Below are 8,233 nucleotides of genomic sequence, written 5' to 3' on the forward strand. Positions count from 1 at the left end.
GGGCACAGTAAAATTATTTGGTTACTGACCTGCCCTACATCATAGAAGGCCCTTCAAGTCGGAACTAGGAAATTCTGACATTTCTGACTCGCTAACTCGTTATGGGATGATGATTTCAAGTTTCCCACTTGTGAAGTATCAGAATCAACCAGAAGGATGCTCTACACTAATAACTTACATTCATTTTAACTCTGAGGTTCCAAGTTTCGGATGGCATGTGAATGCATCAATAATTGCCATGGTAATTTTGAATGTTCAGTCAGTGAGCATTATGGGTAATTGTCCTACATACTTACATCAAATGCTGTAGTAACAGTGCCATTCCAAACACAATAAATATGAAATTTAACAAAGATACAAAATATTGCTAAAGTGAAGAAAATCAGCTCAAAATTGTAGTAGGAAATGCCCCTGCAGCAGGGAAGCTTACGGTATTATAATATATTGTAGATAACATAAATATAATTTGTATTTACAGTATCAGTACACATACAAATRAAAGTATATGCTAGGGATTGATCTACACTGAGTGAACAAAACATTAAGAACACCTTCCTATTGAGTTGCCCCCCTTGGTGGTGGACCATTGTTGATACTCAGGGAAAACTGTTGAACGTGAAAAACCCAACAGCATGGCAGTTCTTGACACAAACCGGTGCGCCTGGCACCTACTACCATACTCTGTTCAAAGGGACTTAAATCTTTGAATGACACAAATACACAATCTGAATGACACACATACACAATCCATGTCTCAATTGTCTAAAAATCYATCTTTAACCTGTCTCCTCCCCTTCATCTACACTGAGAAGATTTAAAAATTAACATCAATAAGGGATTATAGCTTTCACCTGTTTAGTCTATGTCACGGAAAGAGAAGGTGTTCTTAATATTTAACACACTCAGTGTATGTGTCAATGATGTTACAGATTCCAAGTGGTTGATTTTTTAGGGAATGACTATATGCTCTATATTATACCTGCAGATCATCACAGCAGCCGAAGTTGCTGTGCAGAGGGAGATCGTCCGAGTATCAGGCCTCATCCCGTCACAGAGGGAGGGTATCCTCCAAACAGCCAGTGTCCCTGCACAGAGGGAGGGGATCCTCCGAGCATCAGGCCTCATCCCTGCAGAGACGGTTGGGATCCTCCAAACATCCAGTGTCCCTGCACAGAGAGAGGGGATTCTTCCAGCAGCTAGCATCACTGCACAGAAGAAGGGATCCTCCGAGCATCAGGCCTCATCCCTACACAGAGGGAGGGGATTCTCTCAGCAGCTTCTATCACTGCGCAGAAGAAGAAGATCCTCAGAGCATCAGGCCTCATCCCTGCCACCAAAAGGAGTGATCCTCCATATGGCCAGTCACTCGCAGAAGGAGGAATCTCCAATGCCCAAGCTCCCTGCGCACAAGGATTGTCCCAAAAGGCAAGTGTCTCCTGCTGAGAAGCAATGCGATCCTCCAAACAGCCAGATCACCTCGACAGAGGAGGGTCTCCCATCACTAAGCATCACTGATCGCAGAGGGAGCAGACTCCTCGAGCAATCAGTCTCATCCCTTCACAGAGGGAAGAGTATCCTCCAAACAGGCAGTGTCCCCTGCCAGACGAGGGTATCCTCCCACACCAGGTCCCCTGCACAGAGAGGGGATCCTCCAAATCCAGCCAGTGTCCCTGTACACGCAGGGAGTGAAATTCTCTCAACACTACATCACTGCACAGCAGGAGAGATCCTCAGCATCACCTTCATCCCGCTCACAGAAGGAGGTATCCCTCCAAACAACGCAGTGTCCCCTGCACAGAGAGGGTATCCTCCGGACAACCAGTTCACCTCGCACAGAGGGAGGGATCCTCCAAATCAGCGCACGTGTCCCTGCCAAGACGAGAGGTATCTCCCGCCAAACTCACCAAGTGAAGAGACGGATCATCCTAGCATCCCAGTCCTTCATGTCCCGACACAAGGGAGGGGGTTCTCTTCAGCACCTAGCATCATTGCGCAGAGAGAGGAGATGTTTCCGTTTAGCATCAGGCCTCATCCCGGTCACAGAGGAAGGATTCTCCAGCCATCTTCTATCCACTTGCGCCAGAAGAAAAGACCTTCCCCCCCCCCCCCCCCCCCCCCCCCCCCCCCCCCCCCCCCCCCTAGAGCATCAGCCTTCATCCTGCACAAAGCGAGTTGATCCTCTATCGGCCAGTGTCACGGCGCAGAGGAAGGAATCGTCCCATGCCAGCGTCCCTGCGCACAGGAGAGGATTGTCCCAAGCAAGTGTCTCTGCTGACAGGAGGGACTCCTACCAAACAGGCAGCTGCTACCTGACAGAGAGGGTTCTCCAAGCAAGTAGCATCATGTGCAAGCAGGGAGGAGATCTCAACGCCAGCATTCGTCCATCCCTGCACAGAGGGAGGCAGATAGCTCACGATCAAGGAGTCATCCGCTTCGCTCAGCCAAGATGGAGGGATCCTCCAAACAGCCAGTGTCCCTTGTACAGACGAGGGGTATCTCTCAGCACTTAGCATATCTGCGCAGAGGATGAGATCCTCGAGCATCAGCCTCACCCTGCCACAGAGGATATCCTCCTGAAAGCCAGCGTCCCTGCGCACCAGGGATGGATTGTCCAAAGGGCTAGTTCCCTCCAGAGAGGGAGGAGATCTCCTCACAACCAGTGTCCCGTGAGAATGGAACACCAATCATCCACAACCACCTCCCATCATCCCCCATGGTGGCACCACTGTGGAAAGGATGCGTGGAGCGTACTCCACCGTGATTTCTATTCCAGAGAAGAGGTCACTTAAACTACCTAATTTAGTAAGAAATTACCCATTGTGATAGTGTAAATAGCTGTTATAATTTAAAATGTATGCTCATTGATGTATATCTGTAATACTTTCATGCATTTCTACATGAAACAGTTTAGCTCCATTTACCTTTACATTTAGCATTTAAGCAGACGCTCTATCCAACGACTTACAGTAGGATGCTATACATTCATACTTCCAAAAGTGAAATCTCCAGGATTTCGCATGGATTTATTATATTTGCGATAAATATGCCTAATTTGCAGCAACAATTATGAACATTTGCATAGCAATATGCAATTGTTGGCCCAATTAGTTACAAAATGCACTGACAAGGGAAAAAACTGTGTTGACGTGTGGCTTGATTGAACCATATTATGCAGTAAATGTCGGTGATGTGTGAATTTGCGAGCCCCTCTTTTTTTTGTACTGTGTAATGGTCATTCTATGCGATTAATATTGGATGATGTGACTATTTTATGCAGGAAATAGTTTGGTGATTGTCAAATTTTAACCCTCTCATAATATCGCTGAATTGTTATTTGGCAACCAAAAACAATGCATCGCAGATCCTGGATAACCGCCCATAATCCCGGTACTGTGGTAGGCTTAAAATTGGTTGTAACAATACTCAGAGCCAAGACGTTTCTACCTGTTCAGCTAGTAATTGTTCCTGTATGTGACAATGAGCAGATGCCTGACTCTCCCACTTATTACCAGATGTCCACTTAGATATGTTGAGCATCCTGCAATCATGTCATCACCAAGCCGAAACACTCCGAGGCCAACCTCAGTGCCAGACCTGCAGCCGGCCGGTGGCAGCCGAGACCCCTTGCTGCTTCACAATAACCATGGAGCTGGCTCAGCTGGTCTTTGGAGGGGAAGACTATAAAAGAAAGTTAATCTACCTAGGACAAAGAAACCTGTAAGCGAACTGTTCTACATATATTCTATGTAGAGACAATTGAGTGATAAAAAAAACTATTGTGCGTGCTCACATTGCTAATATCTTCTTTCCTCAGATTGTCTTGGGATCCAACTCTGCGCACAGAGTTAAACAAAACTGAGCCCAACTGAGGTACACACTTAAATTCAATGGAATCTTTAACACAGTGAACAACCATTGTATTTCAACTGTGATAATTTACTAACAATTTGAAATGTGTTGATGTGTTTACAAGAACAAGTGTGTACCACCACCTCCACCGATGGGGACATATGGATATCAGGGAACACTGGCAGTCCCCAAAGGAGTGAACCATACTTTGAAAGCAGGTAATAGTCTTTAGAATACATGTTGTTAACTCAAGACTGTGTCAGCCGATCATAGATGTCCCTGGTGTCTCCTGCTAAACAGCTTTCCCACTACCAGCAGGTCTATGGGGCAGCAGATACCCTACAATGCATTACAATGATGGGACCAACTCAAAGCCTCCAAGCCATGGGCATGGACTGCTTCCTAGACGGCTTGCTCCCTCCTTCACACTTTGACCTCATGGCACCAATGGTTGTGCCACCTGACACTCTACCCTACTGAGGTATGACTCTGGAAAATCCTTCCAAATTGTATCCATTCGTCATTAACTGAGATTTTACTTTAACATAGCAAATGGCTGAAGTAGCAAGGATGTTAACAATTTTTTATTTTTGTCCAACAGGCCAGTTGCCCAGAGTGGATTTGCCATACATAGATTTTTTCAGCATTAAAAATGTATAAAAAAATTATTTATTATATCTCTCCTTTGTGTCCTCATATTCACATTAATTTGATGTGTTCTATCATCATTTACAATGCTTATTGCTTCTGCATTGCTTTACGTTACAGAGAAGTATATATTACACACATATATTTTATTTTAGACATTATAAAAACATTTTTGTGCATTTTGGATTTCCTACATTTTACTTACTATACAGACTAGTATATTTTATACATACATTTTAAAAAACACATTTAAAAAATATATATATATTCCATAGACAGAACGAAATATATTTAGATGCATTTTGAATTCCTAAATGTCAATATATCTTTTTTTTGTGTCACGTGTTTATGCCCATTTATGTACATCCTGTATATGTTACCCTTCCAATGAGCTTATCATATAAACTACAACTTGAAAAGTACGGTTTACTTCACTTTTTATCATGTTAGCACAGGTAAGAGCTGTTTACAGTCTTTCTTTAGTTTTTCATTCTTACTCTTCCCAATTCACTTAAACTAAATTTCTTTATTTCCCATGGGTTTCACCAGAGTACCCCCTAGTGGCTGGAATACAACTGTATTAAGCCCCTTACAACACCCCCCTGCAAAAACGAAATGTTTGTGAGTTTGGAGGGAGTTATCCTGTTCCGGCTCCCTCTAAGGGTGTGCACCGTAATCTCTTTCGGTGTGTTGAGGGGTTCAGTGGTTTTGGAGGGAGTCTGAAGTTCGATCTCTAACGATGAGTGTGGGGTCTGTCCCGTGGTGGTGTCCCCCTCCCTCCTAAGGAGGAGCCACTGAGACATGTGATGAGGCCAAGGAAGATCACTCTGCAATGACGGGATAGGACACATCACAACACTGCTGCTCATTCATATTCAAACACACCTCAGAGTATGGACACAAACAAATTAAGAGCCATACAGGCACCTAAACCAACCATAGAAAACAGATACATAGAATGCCCACCCAAACTCCTGACCAACTACACACAAAACTAAACAGAAAACAGGTCAGGAACGTGACACATCCTTTACAAGCTTATTGCTTCTGCATTGGTTTAAGTCACAGAGAAGTATATATTACACACATATATTTTAGAGACATTACAAAACATATTTTTGTGCATTTTGGATTTCCTACATTACTTTACTGTACAGACAAAGTATATTTTATACGTATCTTAAAAAACTTATTTTTTATGTATTCCACTAACAAACAAAATATATTCTTAGAGATGCATTTTGATTCCTAAATGTCAAAAAATATTTTTCTGTGTCACGTGTTTATGCCCATTTATGTACATCCTGTATTGTTACCCCTTCCAATGAGCTTATCATAAACTAGAACTTGAAAAGTACGGTTTACTCCACTTTTAATCATGTCAACAGGTAAAAGCTGTTTACAGTCTTTCTTTAGTTTTTCATTCTTACCTTTCCCAATTCACTTTAAACTAATTTCTTTATTTCCCCATGGCTTCACCAGAGTACCCCCTAGTGGCTGGAAACAACTGTATTAACCCCTTACAACACCCCCCTGCAAAAACGAAATGTTTGTGAGTTTGGAGGGAGTTATCCTGTTCCGGCTCCCTCTAAGGGTGTGCACCGTAATCTCTTTCGGTGTGTTGAGGGTTCAGTGGTTTTTGGAGGGAGTCTGAAGTTCGATCTCTACGATGAGTGTGGGGTCTGTCCTTGTGTGTATCCCTCCCTCCTAAGGAGGAGCCACTGAGACATGTGATGAGCCAAGGAAGATCACTCTTCAAGGACGGGACAGGACACATCACAACACTGCGCTCATTCATATTCAAACACACCTCAGAGTACGGCACACAAACATGGACGCCAACCCCCCACACACACACAATGAACTTACCTGTACATATCAGAATCATACATTCGACAGCCACCTCTCCCCCCACATGTATTATCCCCCACCTCAAACATGTTGAGTCAATTCCAGATGCTGGAATGGTGCTGGAATGCAGAGTGCAGTAGGGCCTAGTATGTAATATGTGATACCATGTGTACCCCATATCTGTGGTTTGTGTTTGATGTTTTAAAATTTTATTTAACTTTTATTTAAACAAGGAGTCACATTGAGATTAAACATCTGTTTTACAAGATGCCCTGAAAAGTTGATCATATTGAAACAACTACCAGAAAACTTCTCTACATAGGATGTGCGCATACTCATATTTTTCCATACATCAAAATAATAACAGATTTCAAGTCCAACAATCACTTACAACATAAACGCTCCGTCAAAAGCGCCCAGTTAATGTGTGAAATTAACTTATCTTCAGTGCCAATGAGTTACACTGAGTGTATATATAATATTAAGAACACCTGCTTTCCATGACAGCTGACCAGGCGTGAATTCCAGATTAACGCTATAATTCCCCTTATGGATGTCACTAGTTAAATCACTTAAATCAGTGTAGATAAAAGGAGGAGAGACAGTTTTAAAAAACATATTGAGTGTTGAGACAATGAGGAATGTGTATGATATGTGTGGCCAATAGAGGGTGAATGGGCAAGGAATGACATATTCTACGTGCCTTGTCAAACGGGCAAATGTGTAGTAGGTGCGAGGGCTACAGTTTGTGTCAGACACGTGCACACACGCTGTTTTTTTTTTACGCTACAAACAGTTTCCGTGTGTAATCAGAATGGTCCACCATCTAAAAGACATAAGCCAAATTGAACAACTGTTTGAAGCATTGGAGTTTCAACATGGGCCAGCAATCCCTGTGAAGTGTTGTACACTCGTAACTTAATTAGATGTACGTATCCGTGGTTCTTGCCGGTAACCTGTAAAGGCTGGAGCAGCTCTCAGGCAGGGGAGCGTGTTAGGTTTATGCCGTGTCTGAACACACAGGGTCCACTCCCAGCCAAAGCAGAGCAGTCTTGTACAGCTGCGATCGTAGCACGCAGGGGACCTGGGCAGCAGAGAAACTATGTGCTCTGTGGTAGTTATGATGTTTATAAAAAATAATATGTTATGCTGAACAAATAAACAGCTAATACTCACTCAGGCCACACGTCGCAAAAACAGCCAGTAAACCTGGCTCAGTACAAACCAATACTGGTATATTTCCCAAGAGGGAGCCTGCACAAGCCATGTGTGTTTGGTCATACCTCCCTCACCTATATTCCACTGATCACAAACTTTTGTTTTTATAAAACACCATCAGCATGTCACTATTTACCGGTTTTACAGACAACGTTCAGACCAGCCAACTAAGTGCTACACCTTAGGCCGACTACAAGAGGGAGGAGGACGGCTAGGCCATGGAAGGAGGTTGGACGAAAGATCAGCTGCGCTTCAGCAGACACAAACGCCAAAGCTTATACCTCTGTCATCAAGCTAAGAACCTCCCAGGCGTATCCCCCACCGTACCGACAGGCAGGTTCAACTCACCTGGAAGTTATACTCACACATACTATAGTAGCTACCAGTGCTGCTGGGAGTTTCAGTTTCTCACTCATGCTACAAACGCTACAGGGCGATGCATAGGAGAACAAAAAAGAGTATGTAATTGCATTCAGATCATAACTGACAGAGAAGGAACATTCAGTTGGAGCAGGTCCACGTGTTCTATGCTTTCTGTTTGAGGACAGCAAGCCCAAATTTCAGTCATTTTTTGATTATACATTCTCGTCTACTCTTCGATCCAATACAATATGCTCTGCGAACCTAATAGTCTCTGGACTGATTGCAAAAATATCTTAGATTGTGA

The 8,233-nt window shown here is 43.4% G+C and overlaps 2 long non-coding RNA genes across 2 annotated transcripts in view; both read left to right on the forward strand.

Moving 5' to 3' along the window:
• Positions 1 to 1,325, forward strand: part of LOC139025753 (uncharacterized) — a 2,779-nt gene extending 1,454 nt beyond the window's left edge. Inside the window, exon 3 of the long non-coding RNA XR_011477373.1 lies at positions 986 to 1,325. This is a non-coding gene — a long non-coding RNA (uncharacterized lncRNA). The remainder of the gene's footprint in view (positions 1 to 985) is intronic.
• Positions 1,326 to 4,259: 2,934 nt separating this feature from the next.
• On the forward strand, positions 4,260 to 4,524 carry LOC139025754 (uncharacterized). The gene is made up of 2 exons (XR_011477374.1): positions 4,260 to 4,330; positions 4,451 to 4,524. It is a non-coding gene; the product is annotated as an uncharacterized lncRNA (long non-coding RNA).
• Positions 4,525 to 8,233: the final 3,709 nt, after the last annotated feature.

The sequence above is a fragment of the Salvelinus sp. IW2-2015 genome, unplaced genomic scaffold (genome assembly GCF_002910315.2).
Source record: "Salvelinus sp. IW2-2015 unplaced genomic scaffold, ASM291031v2 Un_scaffold3225, whole genome shotgun sequence".
In the NCBI taxonomy this organism is placed as follows: Eukaryota; Metazoa; Chordata; class Actinopteri; order Salmoniformes; family Salmonidae; genus Salvelinus; species Salvelinus sp. IW2-2015.